Raw genomic sequence first — 22,433 nt, forward strand, 5'->3', positions numbered from 1 at the left:
CTGATGCAATCCTCCATTCTAAGCATGCTCGACTACTGCAACATCATTTATTTGGGGTCTTTCAAGAAAACCATTCAAAGACTCCGAATTATCCAAAACTCGGCAGTATGATTGATTTTTGGCATAAAAAAATGGGATCACATAACCCCCTATTATAAAAAAACTTCATTGGCTGCCCTGGAGGCAAGAGTCCTGTTCAAATTTGCCTGTCTTTGTTTCAAATCCATTCTTGGTTTGGCCCCTAGATACCTGGTCTCTCATTTCAACTTGGATTGTTCTATTAGGCCTACACGCAGAGTCCACATGTTCACCCATCCAACAATAAAGGCCTGCTGATACAAAAGATACCTGGACAGAATACTTGCTTTCCAAGAAGGTCAAATGAACAATTGGCTGGGTAACATAATTACGCACCCCTCATCCTTATCTAAGTTTTAGAAAACTAGTAAAAACAAACTTGTACAACCAATTTGTAACCTAATAACTCCTATTGCCCTATCTCTTTATACTCTAACCGATTTGTAACCAAGATCTCTCAAACCCTCTGTACTCTGCTTACATGTACTGATGACTTTACAGTGTGCCTTTTCTCGCTGACTGTTCGCCGATTGTTCCAGCTCTTATCTCTGTATCCTGCTTACATGTATTCTATGACTTTACATCATGCCTATCATTGCTGATTGTCCAGCTCCTCTTATTGTAAACCACCTCGAACTACTATGGCTTTGGCAGTATCTAATATAATAAAGCCCTAAGCACGCATGCGCACTCCCACCTGCGTGCGCCCGTTTTCTGTGCGCTGTAGGGCACTGCAGGTAGGAGTGCGCATGCGTGAGAATCCCCCCAAGGTGATGTCGGCCACTGTGGCTGTCGGTGGCTGCAGGTCGCAGCGGCGGCTGTTGGCGGCTGCAGGCCGCAGCGGTGGCTGTCAGCGGCTGTGGAGTCCTTTGCCACCCCTGCCCCCCTTCCCTTCCCTTCCCGCGGTCCCGACTGAACCTGGTGATTCCAGCAGCATGTGCAGCAGTCTTCACACGTTGCTTCGGGCCCTTCTACTGCCCTGATTTGCTCTGCCGCATCTCTGATGATGTCATCAGGGACGTGCCAGAGTAAATCAGGGCAGTAGAAGGACCCGAAGCAGCGTGTGAAGACTGCTGCACATGCTGCTGGAATCACCAGGTTCGTAGTCGGGACCGTGGGAAGAGGGGGTCGCAGTGTCAGTCTTGAAACTGTACGAAGGCCAAAAGCATAGCTTGGATGAAAACTAAGCTTCTGGTTATCAGGGCTACAGAAAGTTTGATAAGAAACTATCTTAGAATTTATTACCAAATCAGTTACTATTGAACACTTTTTCCACTATTGTCTTTTGGAATTTATTTTTGTTGTTGTGCAAAGATCTGCAGTGAATTTTGCCATTAATAGTGAATAACTCACTCAGCAAAAACATATTTTGCTGCTCATGTCATATTATCTGATTCATTAATTTTTATTTTTTTTTCTCACAGTTCAGTGCAGGCAGCATTCTAATTTTGAAACTGACTCAAGATGAATGGATTGTGGTCCCATTTTGTTTTAGTAGATGGGGGAGTGTGCAGAAATTTAGGTGGATATCTTTTGGTGGACTTTTGAGGAATTAAATAACTGTTTCCTATGGCTGCGTGGGGAGCAGGCAAGGGGTGGTGGTGGACAGCCGAGGAAAAAGAAAGATAGAAATACAGAAACAGGCTACGGAGAGAGAGAGAAAGAAATAAAGACAGACACACACACATATATTCTAGCACCCATTAATGTAACGGGCTATAAGACTAGTATAACAATAAAATTATTATTATTATCAATGTGCCCATTGTAAAACTAAACAAGCAATACTAGTACAGATTGATCCTGCACAGACAATGCTAACAGAAAACCATGTCTTTTGTACACACAGAACACAAACACCCTTGCCCAGAATAGAATATGTGCTGTTATCATGTTGAAAACGGGCATTTCATTACATATGGATTTCTCTTCCAGAATTCTGGGTATCATTCTGGACTCATTCCTCACATTCCATGATCAGATAAACTCGCTGGCACAAAAGTGTTTTTTTAGTCTACGTATGCTGAGGAAAGTTAGATCACTATTCCACCAAGAACACTACTTAGTGCTGGTCCAGTCTATCATGGTTGCCCAGTTGAATTACTGTAATTCTGTTTATGCGGGTATCAAGCAGGGCAGTCTACAACGACGACAGTTGATACAGAATACAGCGGCAATACCAATTTTTGGGAAGAGAAAGTACGACCATGTCTCTCCCTTGTTGAGAAAGCTTCACTGGCTTCCGGTTCGTTTCAGGATTCAGTTTAAGTGTGCATGTATTGTTTTCAAGTTTCTTTATGGAATTTTTGACCCTTTGGTTCCTTTATATTGAAATACTTCTAGATCTTGCCACTCAAGAATTACAAAGAAATATAAACTATCATTCCCTTCTATTAAGGGAATTAAATCCGTTGGGAAGCTCCCTGACTCTGTTAGATTGATAGGTTATCTACAACAATTTTGTAAAGTTCTAAAAACATTATTGTTTTCACAGTATCTTAATAACTTATCTTCTGAATCGATGAATGTAGAGTGTTTTAACACGTTCTCATGTTCATATTATATATTACTGATTTTAACTATTTGGGAACTGAGTGGAACTCTACCATGAGATGACCCGGTATATAAACCAAAGATTAGACTAGACTAGAATATGTAACCACAAACTAAAAATAGAAATATGTAGACAAAAGTTAAATTGAACCATCAACAAACCTTGATTCTGCATACAATACAACACCTAATATTGTGCAAAATATAGATAGCAAACGTAAATTTGAAAAAACTGAGAATTAGCAATCATCACTTTACAAATTAACAAATAAAGGCTCTCTTTTACTTCAACGCTCATAGGAATTCTATGAGCATTGGCACATTTAGAACTCTGGGCCATGGTAGAATTCTCTACTGTGGCTTAGTAAAAAGAAGGGAAAAATAAAACAAAAAATGGAAAATAAGGTAATACCATTTTATTGGACTATTACATTTTTAATTAGCTTTCAGAGGCCAAAACTTATTTCCTCAGGTAAGTATAGTGCTGTTAAGGTATCCTGTCCTGATTTGAGGAAGGGGGTTTTGGTCTCTGAATCAGTAAAAAAACATATATTAAAATTAGTCCAAAAAAAGGATCACCTTATTTCCATTTTCTATTTAGAATCGTTTATCAACGCAGCTACAATACTACTTTATCCTAAAGCAAAAATATAAATAAATAGAAAAAAATGTACCTTTGTCGTCTCTGGTTTCTGCTTTCCTCATCTTCTCGTCACTCTCTTCCTTCCATCCGCTGTGTGCTCTCTCTTTGCCCCTTCCATATGGCATCTTCTCTCCTTCTCTGCCCCTTCCAAAAACTATCTGCCTCACTCTTCCATCTCTCCTTCTACCCCCATTGGTCTGGCATCTATCTTCTTCTCTTCCCTTCCCTCCCTCAATGATCTGGCATTTCTCTCCCTCCATGGTCTGACATTTCACTCTCTCCCTTCCCATCTCTTCCCTTGTCTTCCTTCTCATTTTATTTTCTGCATCTGTCTAGATTAAATTCTTTCTTACTATCCAGTTTTCAATTTCCCTTTTTTCACTGTGTCTACTTACAGCTTGCCACCTTTTTCCCTCACTCCCTCCAGTATTTCACTAACTCTATCCTCTTCCCCTGTCCATGTGCTCTTTTTTATACCCTCCTTCCTTCATGTGCCATCTTTCTCTACCCCTTCCATTCAGCATCTTCTGTCCTCTCCACTTCTATACAGTGTCTGCCTCTCTCCCCATTCAATTCAGTGTCTGCTCTCCTCTTTCTCTTTCCACTTCCATCCAGCATCTGTTCCCCCTCCCCTCCCCACTAACATCCAATGTCTGTCCCCTTCTCTCTCTCCATCCACCCCACTTCCATCAGCATCTGCCCCTTCTCTCTTCCCTTCACCCTACTTTCATCAGCATCTGCCCCATCTCTCTCCAACCCAATTCTATCCAGTATCCTTGCCCCTTCTATCTCTCTCTCCCTCTCCCTGAACCCCAATTCCATCAGCATCTGCCCCCTCTCTCTCCCTCCACCACCCTTCCATACCAGTATCTGTCAGATGTTGGCTCCCAAATATTAGTCTAGGGTGGAAATGTAATCTTTTGTGTTTAAAAGTTTGTTTTTGGCTAGTTTTTTGTGTGTGTGCTGAGAGGCCCTGAGTTCAGGCCTCAGGGAAACAGGGGGAAGTAAATTAATGACAATAATAGCCAGGTAGTTGCATAAAAAATAAATTTTATAGGAAAAGGCTTAATATTACAAAGATATAACTCTTTGCTTTGGTGAATGAGAGAGAGAAAAAAAAAACCCAGTTTGTGTGAATGGGTGTCCTGTGTGTCTGGTAGGTGTGTAGAGGCTGAAGGGGAAGAGAGGAGGCAGAGAGATTTTAAGGAAGGAGGGGGAGAGTTTTAGCCTGCATTTATAAGTTTGAATCTTGTCCTAAAATAGCATTTATTGTTAAATGCATATTTTCCAGCATCTCTCTGTGCCATAATTTAGTACTTGTTTGAGACAATGGTCCTTAATTGATAAGGAAGATGTGACTTCTTTTCTTCCATTCAAGTACTGTAGTTAACATCTTCTTGAAAAATCCAGGCTGGATGGATACTCAAGATATGTGGAGTCTGTGCAGGGGGCTTATAGGGTCTATCTGCACTAACATTCCAGAGTCAGATTGTTTAATATAATATCCCAGAGTCCTTTGCTGATACTCTGGTTAGGTCAACAGAAATGCTGACAGTAATGTAAGGCTAACCTCCCCATCACTGCTGTATGCTTCTCAAACCAGCAGCAGCAGCAGCTGTAAACTTAAGTGCAGCAATTGTGAGACCTTCCTGCATCTTCCCGTGGAAGCCGGCTCTGTTCTGGAACAAGGAGTGATATCAGAGGACGTGGACCAGCAGCTACAGGGAGGTGCAGGAAGTCCTATGATGGCTGAATTTAAAGTTTACTGCCACTGCAACTGGTTTGGGAAAGCAGCAGCGGCAGAGTAGGGCGGGAGGTCCCAGACCCAGTTATGCCAGTTGCGCACCCTTTTAGAGAATGCACCCGGGGTGGACCTCCCCCCTTGGTACTCCGAGAAAAGGGATATTTTATATCAAAGAGTAAGCATGAGGCAAGGGTCAGAGGGTGCTCTTACCTCCATGTCAGAAATGTGAATGAACGGAATGAAGAAGAGCACAGGAAAGCATATTCAGTAGATACAAAAGTGGAGGGAAAAGAAACGTAGAAACATGAAGGCAGATGAAGGACATATCTCTTCCTATGCACCCTAGCATTCTTCTAGCTTTCGCAGTTGCCTTTTCCTATCTGTTTGGCCACCTTTTGATCATAACATACTATCACACAAAAGTCCTGCTCCTCTTTTGTGCACAAAAGTGGTTCACTCTCTAAACTGTACCTTTCCCTTGGATTTTTGCAGCCCAAATGCATGACCTTGCATTTCTTAGAATTAAATCTTAGTTGCCAAATTTCTGACCATTCTTCAAGCTTCGCGAGGTCCTTTCTGATTTTATTTACACCATCAGATGTATTGCAGATTTTAGTATCTTCCGCAAAGAGGCAAATATTACCTGATGATGGCCCTTCAGCAATATCGCTTACAAAAATGTTAAAAAGAACAGGCTCAAGAACTGAACCTTGAGGCACACCACTGGTAATATTCCTTTCCTCAGAGATCTCCATTGACCACTACCCTCTTGTCACTTTCCACTCAACCAGATCTTGACCCAGCCCATCACTTTATAGCCTGTACCGAGGACACTCAATTTATTTATTAGACATCTGTGTGGAACACTGTCAAAGGCTTTGCTAAAATCTAAATACAATGTGTTGAGTTTGGCACATACATTCTCTGGAAGAGTAACATGGTCATAGGTTGATGTGAAGACACTAAAAAGGGAGCCCAAGGAAGCCTCAATGATGAGACAATCAAGGCACAACAAAGGAGTCGTGAGGATGAGATGTCAATAATTCAGCCACGGGTGTAAAGTTCAAAGTTCACCTTATTGATAGTAGCGCTTTGAACTTTACACCTGTGGCTGAATTATTGACATCTCATCCTCACGACTCCTTTGTTGTGCCAGTTACCTCCCCACTTTCTCCCTCTTTCCTTGCCTTGGGTCCTGTAATACACAGGATTCCGGAAACATCGCTATTCTCTGTTTTAAAAGCATTTCCATTAATTTACTTACCACAGAAGTCAGACTTACCTGCCTGTAGTTTCCATCTTCCTCTTTACTTCCACTTTTGTGGAGAGGGGCCACATCCACCTTTCTTCAGACCTCTGGTACCACTCCTGACTCTAGAGAAGCATTGAAAAAGTCAGCCAGCGGAGCTACCAGAATTTCCCTAAGAACCTTCAGTACCCTCAGATGTACATCATCCGGTCCCATTGCTTTGTCCACCTTTAGTTTAGCTAGCTCCTTACAAACACAATCCCCTGAAAATCGATGAGGCTCCATCCCTACTTGCATTTGTCAAGTTAATGACAATGGGAATGGTAAAAAAGAAGTAAAATTAAATGGCAAGATTTTTTTTTAGGTATCAAATGTATGAAACATAAAAGAAGAACCAATCTCCATATATATCGATAAGCAAAAAAGAATAGAGATGTCCAGGGGAATGAGTAGCACCAATAGACAACACTTTATTAATGACCCAACAAAGCCATGTTTCGGCATGTACCTGTGTCTGGGGTCCTTGAATTGTTACACTTGTTGGGAACTTTATATAGGTGAAATTTTAACCTTCAACAACAAACCAAATGTTAACTGAAGGAATAAAAACTGAAAGATTAGTTTATATTGCATTTCCCAGAAGTACATATATTTCCTCAACATGGGCAATCTAGCCACAGCACGCAATAGGAGATCATCTGGTAAGTCTACTGAAAGATCCTGAGACCAAGATAGCCAAAGCCTATCATAGTCAAGCAAGGGAATCTCATCCTTCAAATGTCTATGATGAAATTTGAGGGGAATTTTCATCTGGGATCTGAGGGTAAAGGCCATAGATAACAATTTCTAGCCAAATCTATAGGTTTCACAGTATTTACATAAGACAATGACATCAAACTGCTTCACCCCCTAAATCCTACATCAACAGATGAAATAATTGACATCAACTGCAAACACAATAAAATCAGCTCCTGGCTCCGGTACAACAAACTTGCATTAAACATCTCTAAAACTACTGGGGTTCTTTTCTCAATCTCGACAGATGGAGATCTATGTTTACCCATTTGTACTGATTCCTCCCCAATTCAAATTGACAACAAAGTTAAACTTCTTGGGGTTATCCTGGATAAGGACCTTACCTTCCATCAACAAATTAGTTTAGTAACACAGAAATGTTTCTATAAGTTAAGGCTCATTCATTCAATCTCTTCTCTTCTTGATCCCCACCTTTATAAACTTCTTGATTCATTCTCTTGTAATTCGACAATAGATTACTGCAATGCCCTATATCAGTTGATGAACTCCACTATAAATTTATACTGTGAACTTTTGTGTGAGCAAGGTTAAGCATGTATAGATAGGAAAAGGATATGTCCTCTATGCCCCTTTCTGTAGGCTCGCACTTCTCGAGATGGTAAAAGTGGATTGCGGTGCTGGCCGACCCTCCGGGGTGACACCGTGGTGCTCGGAGTGCTTTCACTGTGTCCGGCTTCACGTGCCGTGTCTTCGCCGGGCCATACTGGATGGGTATTCTTGGTTTTTCAAGCTTTTTAGCGGGGATTTTTTTGTGATGATGATACTTGAAAGTATTTAGCTTTGTATTGGTTAAGTGGTCAAACTTGTAGGGACATTCGTGCCGACATGTTTTACCCAGCGGGTTTTTTCAAGGCTCATATTCCTAAACTAGCTTTCGCCGCATTATCAGACCACCATCAAATACAAAGCTAGGTACTTTTGGGTATTGTCATCGTGGAAAAGTCCTTGCTGGGGAGTTTGAAGGATTGGGAGTGCTTGTCTAGTGTGGCCTGGTGGGGATGTGGTGTGTGAGGCCGGATGCGGTGGGGGTGTTCTGGGTGTCACGGTGGTGCCTCTGAGGGTCGGTTGGCATTGAAATTTGTTTTGACTGTCTCGTTGAGAGGTGTGAGTCTACAGAGGGGGGTGTAGAGGATATATCCTTTTTTTTAAAAATTATTTATTTATCAATTTTTAATTACAATCAAGTTAACACTTGTACAGAAAGATAATGTTAAGCCACAAGTAAAGTACAATTATATCCTACTAGACCACTAATCCAAGATAGCTTAATATAGCTTAACTTAACTCAAGTCCTCAATATTACAACCAAGATGTAATAATCAGCGAGATAATAACAAAAAAATAAAAGTAAAGATAAAATAAAGGTTATTGGCTGAGGCAGGAAATCAACATCTATGAGTACTTCATATATCCTCTCCTTTTTTCAGGCGAGCAGCTGACAAGAAGGTTGTCAGTTGACTAGGATCAAAGAAAACATATTTTTGCGAATGATACACTATCACACATTTACATGGATGATGAAGAAAATAAGTGGCCCCAAGAGCAATAACTCCCGGCTTTAACAACAAAAATTCACGTCGACGTTTTTGTGTATCTCGTGACAAATCTGGATGCATTTGTATTTTATACCCTAGAAAGTCTTTCTGTCTATTCTTAAAGAAAAGTCTCAATAGCCAATTCTTATCTGGTGTTAGAGCAACTGTTAAAAGAAGTGTTGCCAGTTATGCAAGTTCGCTATCTGAAAGTTCCAAAATTGTAGAAATATTAAATACTCGTTGATCATCTTCTTCCTTTAACTTTTCTTACTTTTCATTGGTAAATAATACACTTGAGTAATTGGCGGCAGCATGTCCTCTGAAATTTCCAGTGTCTTTCATATAATGTTTCAACATATCTCTAGGAGTTACTGCCGCAAGTCTAGGAAAATTAATTAATCTAAGATTATTATTATGAGAAAAAATTTCTAAATTCAACAATTTTCTCCTTAAATTAATATTATCTCTCACAAGTGTTTCGATAATTTGTTTAGAAGCCTTCACTTCTTGAGAAGAATTCAAGGTTGAATTTTTCAAATCTTGTAAGTCAAGTTTAATATTCTCAATTTCTTTTTCTTGAGTATTAACTTTATGCTCTAACTGAGAGAGCTGAGGATTAATAATTTTAGTCAAATTTGCCACTAGGTCCCATATAGCCTCAAGAGTTACTTCTTGGGGTTTTTCCAATGTGTAAAGTTTGGTATCGTCTACAAATTTTGTGGCCTCGCACTTTGCCTCCTTTTCCAGGTCATTGATAGATATGTTACTCTTTAGCGTGTTTGTCGGTGACCTGGAGGGGGAGGCAAGGTGCGAGGTTGTGGAGTTTGCAGACGATACCAAACTGTGCGGCAGAGTTAGGACCAGGGAGGAGTGTGAGGACCTACAAAGAGACCTGGACAAGCTGGAAGACTGAGCAAACAAATGGCAAATGCGCTTTAACGTGGACAAATGCAAGGTCATGCATATGGGGAAAAAGAACCCGTTGTTCAACTACAAATTGGGGGGGGGGTATTGTTGGGAGACAGCAGACTTGAGAGAGACTTGGGTGTGCTGGTGGATGCATCACTGAAGCCATCTGCACAGTGCACAGCAGCCTCGAAAATAGCCAACAGGATGCTTGGCATCATAAAGAAGGGCATAACAACCAGAACACGGGAAGTCATCATGCCATTGTATCGAGCGATGGTGCGTCCACATCTGGAATACTGCGTTCAGTATTGGTCGCCGCACCTCAAGAAGGACATGGCGGTACTTGAGAGAGTCCAAAGGAGAGCAACGAAAATGGTAAAAGGGCTGGAACACTGCCCATACGACGAGAGGTTGGATAGGCTGGGGCTCTTCTCTCTGGAAAAAAGGAGGCTCAGGGGAGATATGATAGAGACTTCCAAGATCATGAGGGGCATAGAGAGGGTAGATAGGGACAGATTCTTCAGACTGAAGGGGACAGCAAATACGAGGGGGCATTCGGAGAAACTGAAGGGAGATAGGTTCAAAACAAACGCAAGGAAGTTTTTTTTCACCCAAAGGGTCGTGGACACTTGGAATGCACTACCGGAGGAAGTGATCAGGCAGAGTATGGTACAGGGATTCAAACAGGGATTGGACGGATTCCTGAAGGATAAAGGGATCATGGGATACTGAGGGAGGAGCTGGGATGTAACACAAGTATAGAAAGCTAACCAGGTAATGAGTATAGAAACCAAACCAGGTCATGCATGTGCAAGACCGGAGGGTTAGGACTTCGATAGGAAGACAGGACTTAAATGAGAAACCAAGGTGGCAAGGGAGCCCCTTCTGGTGATACAGACAGGTCGTGACCTGTTTGGGCCGCCGCGGGAGCGGACTGCTGGGCGGGATGGACCTGTGGTCTGACCCGGCGGAGGCACTGCTTATGTTCTTATGTTATGTTCTTATGAAATGATATTTCATGGAACTGATTTAAGCCACAACAAACCACAGAAATGAAATGCTTAGTTTGAGAAGCAAAATCTTTAAAAAGGGACAAGTACTTCCATTGGGTATTCACTGAAGAAGGGATGGGAGATACTAGCCAGGGAAGAAACAGGCATCAAGTAGACATACAAATCAATTTATGGAAAAGTATTTGTATATTGTGACAAGTACAACTAATTCGAAAAGTGCTGGTATGGTCTCAGTTTCATTATTGTAACTCAAGGTCATGCATGTGGGGAAAAAGAACCCGAGGTTCTGCTACAAAATGGGGGGGGGGGGGGTTTGGTACTGGGGGAGAGTAACCTTGAAAGGGACTTGGGTGTGCTGGTAGACACCACAATGAAACCATCAGCACAATGCGCAGCAACGTCAAGGAAAGCAAACAGAAGGAAGTTATCCTGCCGCTGTATCGAGCGATGGTGCAACCGCATCTGGAGTCCTGTGTTCAGTACTGGTCGCCGTACCTGAAGAAGGATATAGTGATACTTGAGAAGGTCCAGAGAAGAGCTACACATATGATAAAGGGTATGGAAAACCTTTCATACGCAGACATGCTAGAGAAACTGGGGCTCTTCTCCCTGGAAAAGGGGAGACTCAGAGGAGACATGATAGAGACATATAAGATCATGAAGGGCATTGAGAATGTGGAGAGGGACAGATTCTTCAGCCTTCAATAACAAGGGGGCACTCAGAGAAACTAAAAGGGGACAGGTATGGAACCAATGCCAGGAAGTACTTCTTCACTCAGAGGGTGGTGGATACTTGGAATGCACTTCCGGAGGGTGTAATAGGACAGAGTACTTTACAGGGTTTCAAAGAGAAATCGGATATATTCTTGAAAGAAGAAGTTATTGAGGGATATAGATAGGGAAGATATAGGATGAAGAAAGGTACAGTTAGAAGGATATAGATAAGGTAGAAAAAAAAAAGGATTGAAGGGATAGAGGGGTACAAACAGAAGACTACTACGCAGGTCCTAGACCTGATGGGCTGCCGCACGAGCGGACTGCTGGGCACGATGGACCTCTGGTCTGACCCAGCAGAGGCACTTCTTCGATTTCAAATATATTTATTGATTTTCAGTAACAAAAACAGAGTTATAAAAAGAACAAAAAAACAATGAACAAATGAATAGAGAGGTTCTAGAGAACCATCCAGAGATCCAGAAAATACAGATTACAGAAAGCAAGTAACATAATATTAGTAATATTTCACAACCAAGAGGAATATAGGGAGAACCTGGAGGCTCAAAAAGAAACCATTGTATAACCTGGAGAGGAAAAAGGACAAAGAAGGAAAAGCAGAGAAAAAGAGAAGAAAAAGATAATGATCAAACAGATATTGGAATAGAGAAATTAGTAATGGAATAAATGAGTAGAGAATGATGAATAGAAAAATGCAGGACGGACATCCCATGCCAATCTGAAGAAGGAAAAAGAAAAAGGGAATAGAAAAGATTGGATATGGTCGAGATCCCGAAAGATTAGGTGAAGGTCAACAGTTAAAAAGAATAATATTGAATGGGTTCCCATATCTTGGAAATGAGGTGTAGTCGATTTGTGAATTCGGCAGCTTTTAATTCATAAGAATGAGTCATAAGAACAGTGTTCCACCAGAAAACAACATTGAGCAAGTCAGCAGATTTCCAATTGTGAAGAATCATTTGAATTGTTAAAGCTACTAAAATGTTAAGAAGAGATTGTTGACTGGTGGAAAGAGGGTCTGACACCGCTAAAGCTCTGTAAAGCAATACGTTGAAAGAGAACCCCGAGGAAATAGGGAGAATACGTTGAATGAGGCGCCATATTTGTGTCCAGAAGTCCTGGAGGATAGGGCATGCAGCACAATGCCAGCACAAATTGGAATCTCTGAGACCGGCCATGTACATCTTGTTAGGTGTCCAAAATACTTTGTACGCAAGAAAATAAAGCGATTGAGATAAGCTGGCAGATGCTGTTGGCCGAACTATTTTACTGAAGTAGTGATCCCAATCCTGCTCGGATCCCTGCCAAGTGGAGTAGGGCAACCAGATATCCGTAGATCTCTTCGATCTGGGGTATAAATGTGAGCGAAGATCTTTATAGAAGAGGGACGTGGTGTGGCCTAATTCAAGAGCTAATCTTGAGAGCGTCATGAAGGGAGAGGATTGACTATAGGTAAATATGGATGGGGAGCATTTAAGCAGACAGTGGGATAGTTGAATCCAGTGGAAACATTCCGTTGCAGGCAGATCAAACTTATCCATGAGCTGAGCAAAGGAGAGGAGTTTACCATTGTCCATGACTTGATTTAAGGTCCATATACCTTTGTCCATCCAGAACCTCCAGTAGATAGGACGACTGTCAATGCAAAAGGATGGGTTACACCATAGAGGAGAGGCGACAGTGTTGCGTCTTATCGGATTTAGAAATAAGATCGAAATGCTGAATCGCTTGAAGAGTGGCATGAATGGTAGTGGATTTACAAGGTAATGCAGAAGTAGAAAGGAATGATAAGTTAGATAATGGGATCGGGCGGACAAGATGTTGTTCAATTCAGAACCAGGCAGCCATTTCATCAGAAAGGCTAGAGTTCAAGGACCAATAAGAGCTGTATCGTAGAAACGAGGCAATGTGATAGAGAAAGAAGTCCGGAAAGCCCATGCCCCCATTTTCTTTAGAGGATTTAAGAGTTTTCAGGGAAATACGGGGGGATTTTTTACACCAAAGGTAAGCTGAGAGTTTCGTTTCAACACTTTTGTAGAACTCCTTAGGGGCTAGTCTAGGGAGCATGGAAAGGTAATAATTGACAATCGGTGTAATAGTCATCTTAATAGCCTCAAGACGCCCCCACCAAAGCAAGGAAAGAGGGGACCACCTCTTCACCAATGCATCAATCTTGGATGTTAAGGCAGCTAGATTGATGGACATCATGGTATCAGCATCCTGATGAAAAAGGATACCAAGGTATTTTAAAGAAGAGTTGGCCCATCGAAATGAGATGGGACCACAATCAGCTAGAGAAGTAGAATCATTGAGAGGCATAACCTCGGATTTATCCCAGTTTATGCGATAGCCGGAACAATGCGAGAAGTCAGATACTAACTGGAGAAGAACAGGAATGGAGGCGGCTGGTTTTGAAAGAAATACCAATAGGTCGTCAGCGTATGCTAAAGTTTTGAGTTGTGAAGAGCCCACAGGGATGCCAAGCAAATGTGTATGTTGACGGATTGCCAAGAGCAATGGTTCAAGAGCTAAGTTAAATAAAAGGGGAGACAAGGGGCAACCCTGTCGAGTACCCCTGTGGAGAGAGACGGGGGTAGATAAAAAATCATTGATCCGTAGTCTAGAACAAGGCTTATTATATAGTAGCCTAACCCATTGTACAAAATCTGGGCCACATCCAAACCACTGGAGGGCCACAAATAAATAATTCCATTCCACCATGTCGAAGGCCTTTTCGGCATCCAGTGAAATAGCTATCATCGGTTCAGTTGAGGAGTGTGCAATATCTAAAGCAGAATGGAAAGTGCGCGCATTGTCACCAATGAAACGAGCTTTCATAAAGCCCACCTGATCAAGATGAATTAGGTTGCCCAGGATCTTATCCAATTGGGAGGCTAGAACTTTAGCCAGGATCTTACAATCAGTGTTTAGTAAAGAAATGGGGCAATAGTTGGTTACGTGTGTTTCGTCCCTCCCTGCTTTGGGTAAAACAATGATGTGTGCTTCCGTAAAGTCCCCTTGGTCATCAGGGTTGGAAAAAAGGTAATTGAAAAGATGTTCCAGCAAAGGGACAAGATCAGTAGAGAAGGTTTTGTAAAATTCCATCGGAAGTCCATCGGGCCCTGGTGACTTATGTGAAGAGAGGGATTTTATGGCCTCAAGAATCTCGGTTTCAGCAATAGGAGCGCCGAGGCAAGAGGCCTGGGCATGATCCAAGGAAGGATGGGAGATATCTTGGAAGAAGACCGAACTAGAAATACAGGATTTGCTGGTGGACGAAGAGTATAAAGCACTATAGAAAGTAGCGAAGAGCTGGGTTATAGAGTCGACATCTGTAACAGAGGTACCATCTTCTTTCATTAATGCAGCCACTCTAGATCTTTGTTTATGATTAGCCAGGTAGCGAGCCATAGAGCGCCCCGCTTTGTTGGCAGACATGTATGTACCAGTTTTGGAGATTAAGAAATCTTGCTGAGCTTTGAGCCGAGATAGTATATTATATTCAACCTTTTTCTGAACTAGATCTGGAGACATTTGAGTAAGATTACCCATGATCTGCTGGTGTTCTAATAGGGAGATATCCTTCTCCAAGGATTCCATGGTAGAACGATCTGACTTACGCTTCCAAGCAGAGAAACTAATTACTTCTCCTCGAAGGGTCGCTTTAAAAGCTTCCCAAACGGAAGTATAAGAATCTATAGAAGAAGCATTGATAGAAAAGAAGTCCGCAATGAAGCTTCGGATTTTATCTTGGAATGCAGGGTCTAGGAGAGTGGAAGTATTGAGCCTCCAATTACGATTAGGACGTGTGTGTTGTAATTCCACATGTAACCTGATGGGAGCGTGATCCGAAAGAATAATAGGATGAATAATAGCCGCTCGAATCATAGGGAGGAGAGATTTAGAGATGAGAAAGAAGTCTAGTCTGGAATAAGAGCGGTGAGGGGCAGAGTAAAACGTGAAAGATCGTTCATCCGGGTGAAGTAATCTCCAGGGATCGCAAAGACCAAGATCTTGAATAACATTGTGGAGTTCAGATCGCATTTTGGATGGACGAAATTGCAAATGGGAGTGTCTATCAAGATTTATATCTAATGGAAGATTAAAGTCCCCTCCAATTATTAAAGGATAGTCGGCTACGTCTAGCAGGGTGTCCCTCAAAGAGTCCATGAAGGAAGGTAAATCAATATTTGGAGCATAGATATTGATAATGGAAACAGAAAAGTCACCAATCTGGACTGAAGTTGCAATCCATCTACCTTCAGGATCCGACAATTGATGTAAGACGCGAGCTTGTAACGAAGTTTTTACAAGGATGGACACTCTTCTTTTTTTATGAAAAGCAGGGGAAAATATATGTGTAGCATATCCTGGAATACGAAGCTTGGAGCAGTCTATGGGATTAAGATGAGTCTCCTTCAGCAAGAGAATATCATAATATTTCATTTTAAGATAGTCTATAATTTTCTTACATTTAAGTGGTTGGTTGATTCCGTTGACGTTCCACGATACTAATTTAAGAGAAGACATATAGGTAAAAGAGAGAGTCGAAGTAAAAAATGTCATGACAGGGGATGTCCGCCCCGCACATTAGTGAAGTAAGAATAAAGAAGAAGGAAGATTCACATATATGAAAAAGGATAAGAAGTCCTCTCCAGGATAGAGAAGAGAGGGGAAAGAGCACCAGTTTGTCAAACAAGTGGAGCGGGAGACACAAGGACCACCCAAAATCAGGAGTTATGTGATCTCATCAGATACCAACAATGGTAAATGTTAGAGGGATGTATTGCCCAAGCCTGTCAGCAACATGGAATATAATGTGAACATATGTGGGCAGAAGCCAAAAGGCACCAACATAGGCTGCATATTTTACAAAATACAATGCATAGAACATGAAAAAAACATATAAATTATATGAAATAGAATAAGGTATGAAAAGCAATGAGAAAAGGAGAGAAGAAAAAAGAAAAATAACATGTTCCGTTCAAATATCAACAATGATAAATGTCATCTGTATACATTATTTAAAGGGTTAAGAAGAATAACATTGGAAGGGCAAATGTAAAACCAGGCAAACATGTGACCATATGGGTCATACAGCCTAAAGAATCAGGCAATAAAACATTGTAAGTATGTCATAACAATAAGAGGAAGGCAAAGATGAACAGTAACATCTACACTGGATCAAGGAGCGAAATCAGTATGAAGCTGTTTCTGGTTAATATAGAGGATATCCAGGAGGCGAGTCTGGGTCAATGGGAAATCTGAGGGAGACAGTCTCCTGGAAATAAAGCCAGCTACCCTGAGCTTACCTAAAACAATCAAAAGCGAACTAGTTCAATATATCTAGACAGTAACAGAATAATGGAAGGAAAATTGATAGTATGAGGGGAAAGAAACACAGCCAGTATAAGTAAAATGTTATATGCTTGGGAGAGAGAGAGAGATAAAATGCATGACAAGAGGCAATTCATTATATGTAGCATAAATCCATTAATAAGTAAAATAGATTAGAATAATCAAGGGAGTAGAGACGGTAATAAATTATATATCAAGGAGTACATAGAAAGGGTAACCATCATAAAAGCTGAGCATCAAAGGATTTAAAATTCATCGTGGGGATATCAAAAAATATAATGTGTAATAAAAGTTAGGTAATAAAAGATATAAAACAATTTAGTATTGCACATAAGAAGGACAGCTATCATAAAAGATAATCTAAGAATTCATCAGGGGGCTATTGAAAATCATATTGGGTAATAAAATATTGGTTAATAAAAGATATAAAACAAGCTAGCATTAATATATAGTCTAAGTAAATAAAAGAGGATTGTTAACAATTCATAAGCTAGTGGAATAGAGAAAAAAAAACGGTAAGAGAACATAAGTTCATCAGTCAGTTAATAAGGTAAGATAACACATAGGAAGGAGAAGTATCATAAAAGCCAGACTAGAGATGATTTAAAATGAAGCAGGAGAATATTACACATTATAAAGGGTACTAAAAATAAAGCAATAAAAAAAATATAAAGTACTACAGCAATATTTCATAGACTATGGTAAATAAGAGCAAGTTATTAAAAATACATCAGTGAGGGAAATAGAAAAGGGGGAAGTTGACATGAGTGATATATAATCCAGAAAAAAAAAAGACATGAGTTCATCCAACAGTTAATAATTTAGAGTTGTACACAGAAGGGATAAATATCATAAAGAAAATAAGCTAAAAATGATTTGAAATTCATCAGGGGGATATCACAAATATAAAGGATGATAAAACTTAGACAGTAAGAGATGTAAAGCTATTTAGCAATAACTCATGTGCCAAGATAAATTCAAAAGGGGGTTATAAACAGTTCAGCGACAAGGAGAATAGAAAAACAACCTAGTAAGAAACAGGTGTTCATCCGTCAATTGATCAGATAGAACTGTATATGTGAAGGAATGGTACCAGAAAAGCAAAACTAGAAAAGATTCAAAATTCATTAAAGAAATGTCACAAATAGTACTGGGTAATAAAAATTAAACAACGAAAGGTATGTAGTATTTTAGCAATAGTTCATAGATTAATATAAGTATAGGAAGGTTATGAGGAAATTAAAATGAAGGAGAAAAGAAGTAAAAATTTGTAAAGTTGTATTGACATCAGTAAATCCATGAGTTTAAGATAAAACAGTAGAATTTCATGGCATATATTTCACAACATCCGAGGTACAGAATGACAGAACAGAAATAAATTAAGAAACGTTGGACAGAGATGTGACATATGGTGAGGTACTTCACATATAAAGAGGGAACAAGAAAGAAAAGAAAAAGTGTCGCTGTAAGAGGAGCAAGGATTACTATAGCATTAATCGTCGAGTTAGAAAATATATACAGAACAGAAAAAACAGAGAAATGCCAATATACCAGTAATTGATTAAAGGTTCAGTAATTATGGAGAAACGGAGAATGAGAAGGGAAAATGACATACAGTAAAATAGGGTAGATCTTTGAGAGAGAGAGCACGTGTGAAAATGGCGGCGAAAGTCCAGGCACAGTCAGGTACAGAATATAGAAGCAATATAGACAGGGCTGCGAAAGGAAAAGGAGGATAAACAAAACTAAAATAAGAAGGGGTGAACACCCCGAGTGCGGGAAATAAAATCCTTCAGTGCAGGTGAGAAATGAAGACACCGGAAGAAGTAAAAAAAAAAAAGGCAAAACACAAAATGGCGAGGAGCAAGCGCATGAGGGAAAAGGAAAATTTAGAGAAGAGCGGTGCGACATACGAAAGTAAGAGAGAAACAGGAAAGAGGAGGTTCTGAGTACAGGCAAGTAAAATGAGAGCAATAATATCAAGTCAGGGTAGAAAAAGGTAAATAGTCCATGAAGTTGCAGGCAACATGGTGGAGAGTCCAGTGTCGGGAACCAGACAGCATACGGCGGGAAATAGCAGGAGAGTTGCACCACCATATCCAGCGAAGGGAGCAGTTAGTAAGATAGTCAGGAGGTGAAATCCAAGCGCAGGCAGGTTGAAGAGAAGTATGTCGTCCATTAGGTTTGAAGATAGATCGGTGAAGAGATCAAGGCAGGGAGCCGGTGAGCACGTGTTGATAGTTCACAGAAAGGGTGTAGCGCCAAGTCCAGTGTAGGGAACCGCAGGCAAAGCAGTCAGAAAGCATTTACCCCATTTTTGTCTGATGGAGTCACGCACGAAGGACCTCCGGATCGCTGTAGTTATCCGTTTTGTTGCGATAAGTCACCCGGAACCGAGCAGGATAGAAGAGTCCGTATTGTGCGCCGAGGTCTCTTAGGTCCTGTCGCATGGAGAGGAAGGACTTTCTTTTCACCGCAGTGGCTGGAGCCAGGTCAGGAACGATTATAATTTTGCATCCCTGGTGTAGCATGGATGCCTTCCCCTTCGCGGCATTTAAAATTTGTAAGGCATGCTGGAAACGGAGCACCTTGACAACCAGCGGGCATGGACGCTTGTTTCCAGGTTGCAGAGTGGAAGGGGAGCGATGAGCGCGTTCGAGCTCCAAAATCGGGGAGAATTCGATGTCCAAGAATTTCGGAAGCCAAGATGTCAGGAAGGTAAGTGTATCATTACTCTCAGCCCCTTCTGGCATTCCAAGGATCCTCAAATTAGATCTACGGCTGCGGTTAGCCATATCCTCGAGGTCAGCAGTTAGTTTAGAAATGGCCGCCGAGTTAGCCTTCATTGTCGGGAGATCTGCTTCCACAGCCGTGACTCGATCAGAAAGTGAGTCAAAACGCTGTTGAGATGCAGCCAGCTGTGTGTGTATTGATTCTAATTCCCCTCTCATATCTTGCGAGATTTCCATGTGTGTTTTCATCAAAGATTTTATTGTTTGCAGTTCTATGAGGATCGGGTCAGTTTCCTCCACGAGCTCTGCAGCGGAGCCAGGCTTCTCAGGAGAGGGGGGAGCCGATTTGAGACGTTTACTCGCTGGAAGCGTATCGGTTTTAGATTTTTTGCTGGCCATGTTGTACTAGTAGATATAAAACTACTAATAAGGCTTCAAATGCAAAAAAAAACAAAAAAAAAAGTAAGAGGAGTATGTAAATTCTGAGCGATTGTCTTAGAAAAGGGTGGGAGCAAGCAGCTCACACGACCATCCTGTTCAAATCCAAACCGGAAGTCGAGAGGCAGCAGAGGCACTTCTTATGTTCTTATTATATATTGTGACAGGTATAGGCTTATCCAATCCAATCACAGGGAGACCCAGTTACTGCCCGAGGTACATTAGATAGACTGTGAGCCCACTGGAATAGACAGGAAAAATGCTTGAAGTATCTATATGTAAACCACTTTGAGTGTGGTTGTAAAACTACAAAATGTGGTATACAAGTCCCAATCCCTTTTCCTTGGGAAGTGTTATGGGACCCAGATTAATTGTCCAAGTTGAGGGCTATAAAAAGAAATGGTGTTTCCCATTTACAATGTAACAGGTATTGAACCTGTCATGGGGAAAAATTGTAATTGCCCTTTAAGAAAAGGAAGGTGAGCAAAAACTAGAAATTTCAGAGCCCAAAAAGAGAGAGGGCAATTAAGAAAGTTCTAGCTTTATCAGAAAAAGATGGGAGGATTATTCTAAAAGGGTAGGGGCAGGGAAGACCTAACATGTCTAACAGGAAACCCCTCTCATGTTAGGGAAAGGTTGGGAAGAGTCAGATCTGTATATCCTAATTGGGAAGAAGAAGAGACAGATCTGTATATCCTAATTGGGAAGAAGAAGAGACAAGTGCACCAATAGATGCGGCAATTAAAAAGAAGAAGGGAAGGGTTTAGAGATTGAAAACCCACAATTAGAGGACATGACCAGAGGAGCCAACTTTTCAGAATGACTGGGGGTGCTAAACTGATCACAAATTATTCTTCTTTGGGTAAAGTGAAGATATCTGTTTAACATGGGGGGTGCTCAAGCACTCATAGCATCCACAGAGCTGGCACCTATTAACATGGCTTACTTTTAAGAACTTAATCAGAATTTAGGCAAGGTTTTAGTAGAGATGCTTTTGAATTTTTTATTGGCTTGATTTAGACTTTATATGTCCCATGCTCTTTAAGACATTCTTTTATAGTTTGACTTATCTTCAGCATTTGATCTGGTGGACCATACTGTTTATTGAGTATTTTAGAGATTTTTGATTTAGGAGAACTGGTCTTACAATGGTTTTGCAGTACTTTTGAAACATAGGACCTGTAGGGTTCAAAAAGGCAGACAGATTTCTAACTCATGGAAGCCTATGGTAGGGGTTCCCCATTTCCCCCTATACTTTTTAACGTACTAATAGTATTGATGACAACTTTAGGGACATTTGTGATTTTTTGAAGGATGTGCATTAGGGTTGCCTACATATGTGCACCAAACCATACCTCCCTAGCTTTATTTGTTTACACAAGTATAATTAATGTCTGATACTTTTTGAACAGTCCTTGTACACATATCACATCATCACAACTGAGCCGATGGTTCTTCTCTCTCTGACGCTGCAGAAGTGTAATGACTGTTCTAAATGAGTGAGGTCTTGCAATACAAGTACGTATAGTATATTGTATTAAAGTTTTTGGGTTGTGGAATGAATCATCTGAATTTCCATTATTTCCTATGGGGAAATTCACTTTGATATACGAGTGCTTTAGATCAATGTTCTTCAACCTTTTTACACCTATGGACCGGCGGAAATAAAATAATTATTTCGTGGACCGGCAAACTACTAAAACTGAAATTTTTTTAAAAAATCATCGCCGCCCCATCCCTGCGAGCTCGGTCCCACAAAACATCTGATTCCATCCGCACAAGCCTCAAATAGTTATGATTTTATATTGAACATATTTTATTAAAGTATAAAAAGAAACAATATTCTATACAATTGTCATTTTATAAATACAAATAATACAGGGCAAAGATCAACAAAACCCCTGTCTCCCCTCCCCTTCACATATATCCCCTCTACTATCAAGAAAACTGAATAAGCCAAATTATTACAGAATGCTACACAAATATCATGTAACAGAATACCACAGTCACACATAACAGGAATGGTGTTAGGGGAGTGGAACTAGGGCAACTGTCCCCTGGTCAGAGAGAGCCCTAAGCCAGCTGGAAGCTAAAGAAGCACTGCCTGGGCTTTGCACTCCCCAGTTATGTCTAGCAAGATACATATTTCAAATCTGATATATTTGAATCACAAGATAGAAATAAAATTATTTTTTTCTACCTTTTCTTGTCTCTGGTTTCTGCTTTCATTGCCTTTTCACTCTCTTCCATCCAGCGTCTGCCCTAAGAACATAAGAACATAAGAATTGCCACTGCTGGGTCAGACCAGTGGTCCATCATGCCCAGCAGTTCGCTCACGCGGCGGCCCTCTGGTCTAAGACCAGCACCCTAACTGAGACTAGCCCTACCAGCGTACGTTCTTGTTCAGCAGGAACTTGTCTAACTTTGTCTTGAATCCTTGGAGGGTGTTTTCCCCTATAACAGCCTCTGGAAGAGCATTCCAGCTTTCTACCACTCTCTGGGTGCAGAAGAACTCCTTACATTTGTACGGAATCTATCCCCTTTCAACTTTAGAGAGTGCCCTCTCATTCTCCCTACCTTGGAGAGGGTGAATAGTGTCTTTCTCTACTAAGTCTATTCCCTTCAGTATC

The 22,433-nt window shown here is 40.9% G+C and overlaps 1 protein-coding gene across 9 annotated transcripts in view; it reads right to left on the reverse strand.

The window, feature by feature from the left end:
* The window catches only part of RASGRP3 (RAS guanyl releasing protein 3), a 299,643-nt gene that overhangs the window by 250,615 nt on the left and 26,595 nt on the right, over window positions 1-22,433 (reverse strand). Inside the window, exon 2 of one of the 9 annotated variants that reach the window (XM_033938588.1) lies at window positions 6,301-6,392. The exons of the other annotated variants lie outside the window; for them this stretch is intronic. The gene's annotated coding sequence lies outside the window, so the exon portion shown is untranslated. The remainder of the gene's footprint in view (window positions 1-6,300; window positions 6,393-22,433) is intronic. 9 annotated transcript variants of the gene reach the window in all.

Source organism: Geotrypetes seraphini, chromosome 3, assembly GCF_902459505.1.
Source record: "Geotrypetes seraphini chromosome 3, aGeoSer1.1, whole genome shotgun sequence".
Taxonomy (NCBI): domain Eukaryota; kingdom Metazoa; phylum Chordata; class Amphibia; order Gymnophiona; family Dermophiidae; genus Geotrypetes; species Geotrypetes seraphini.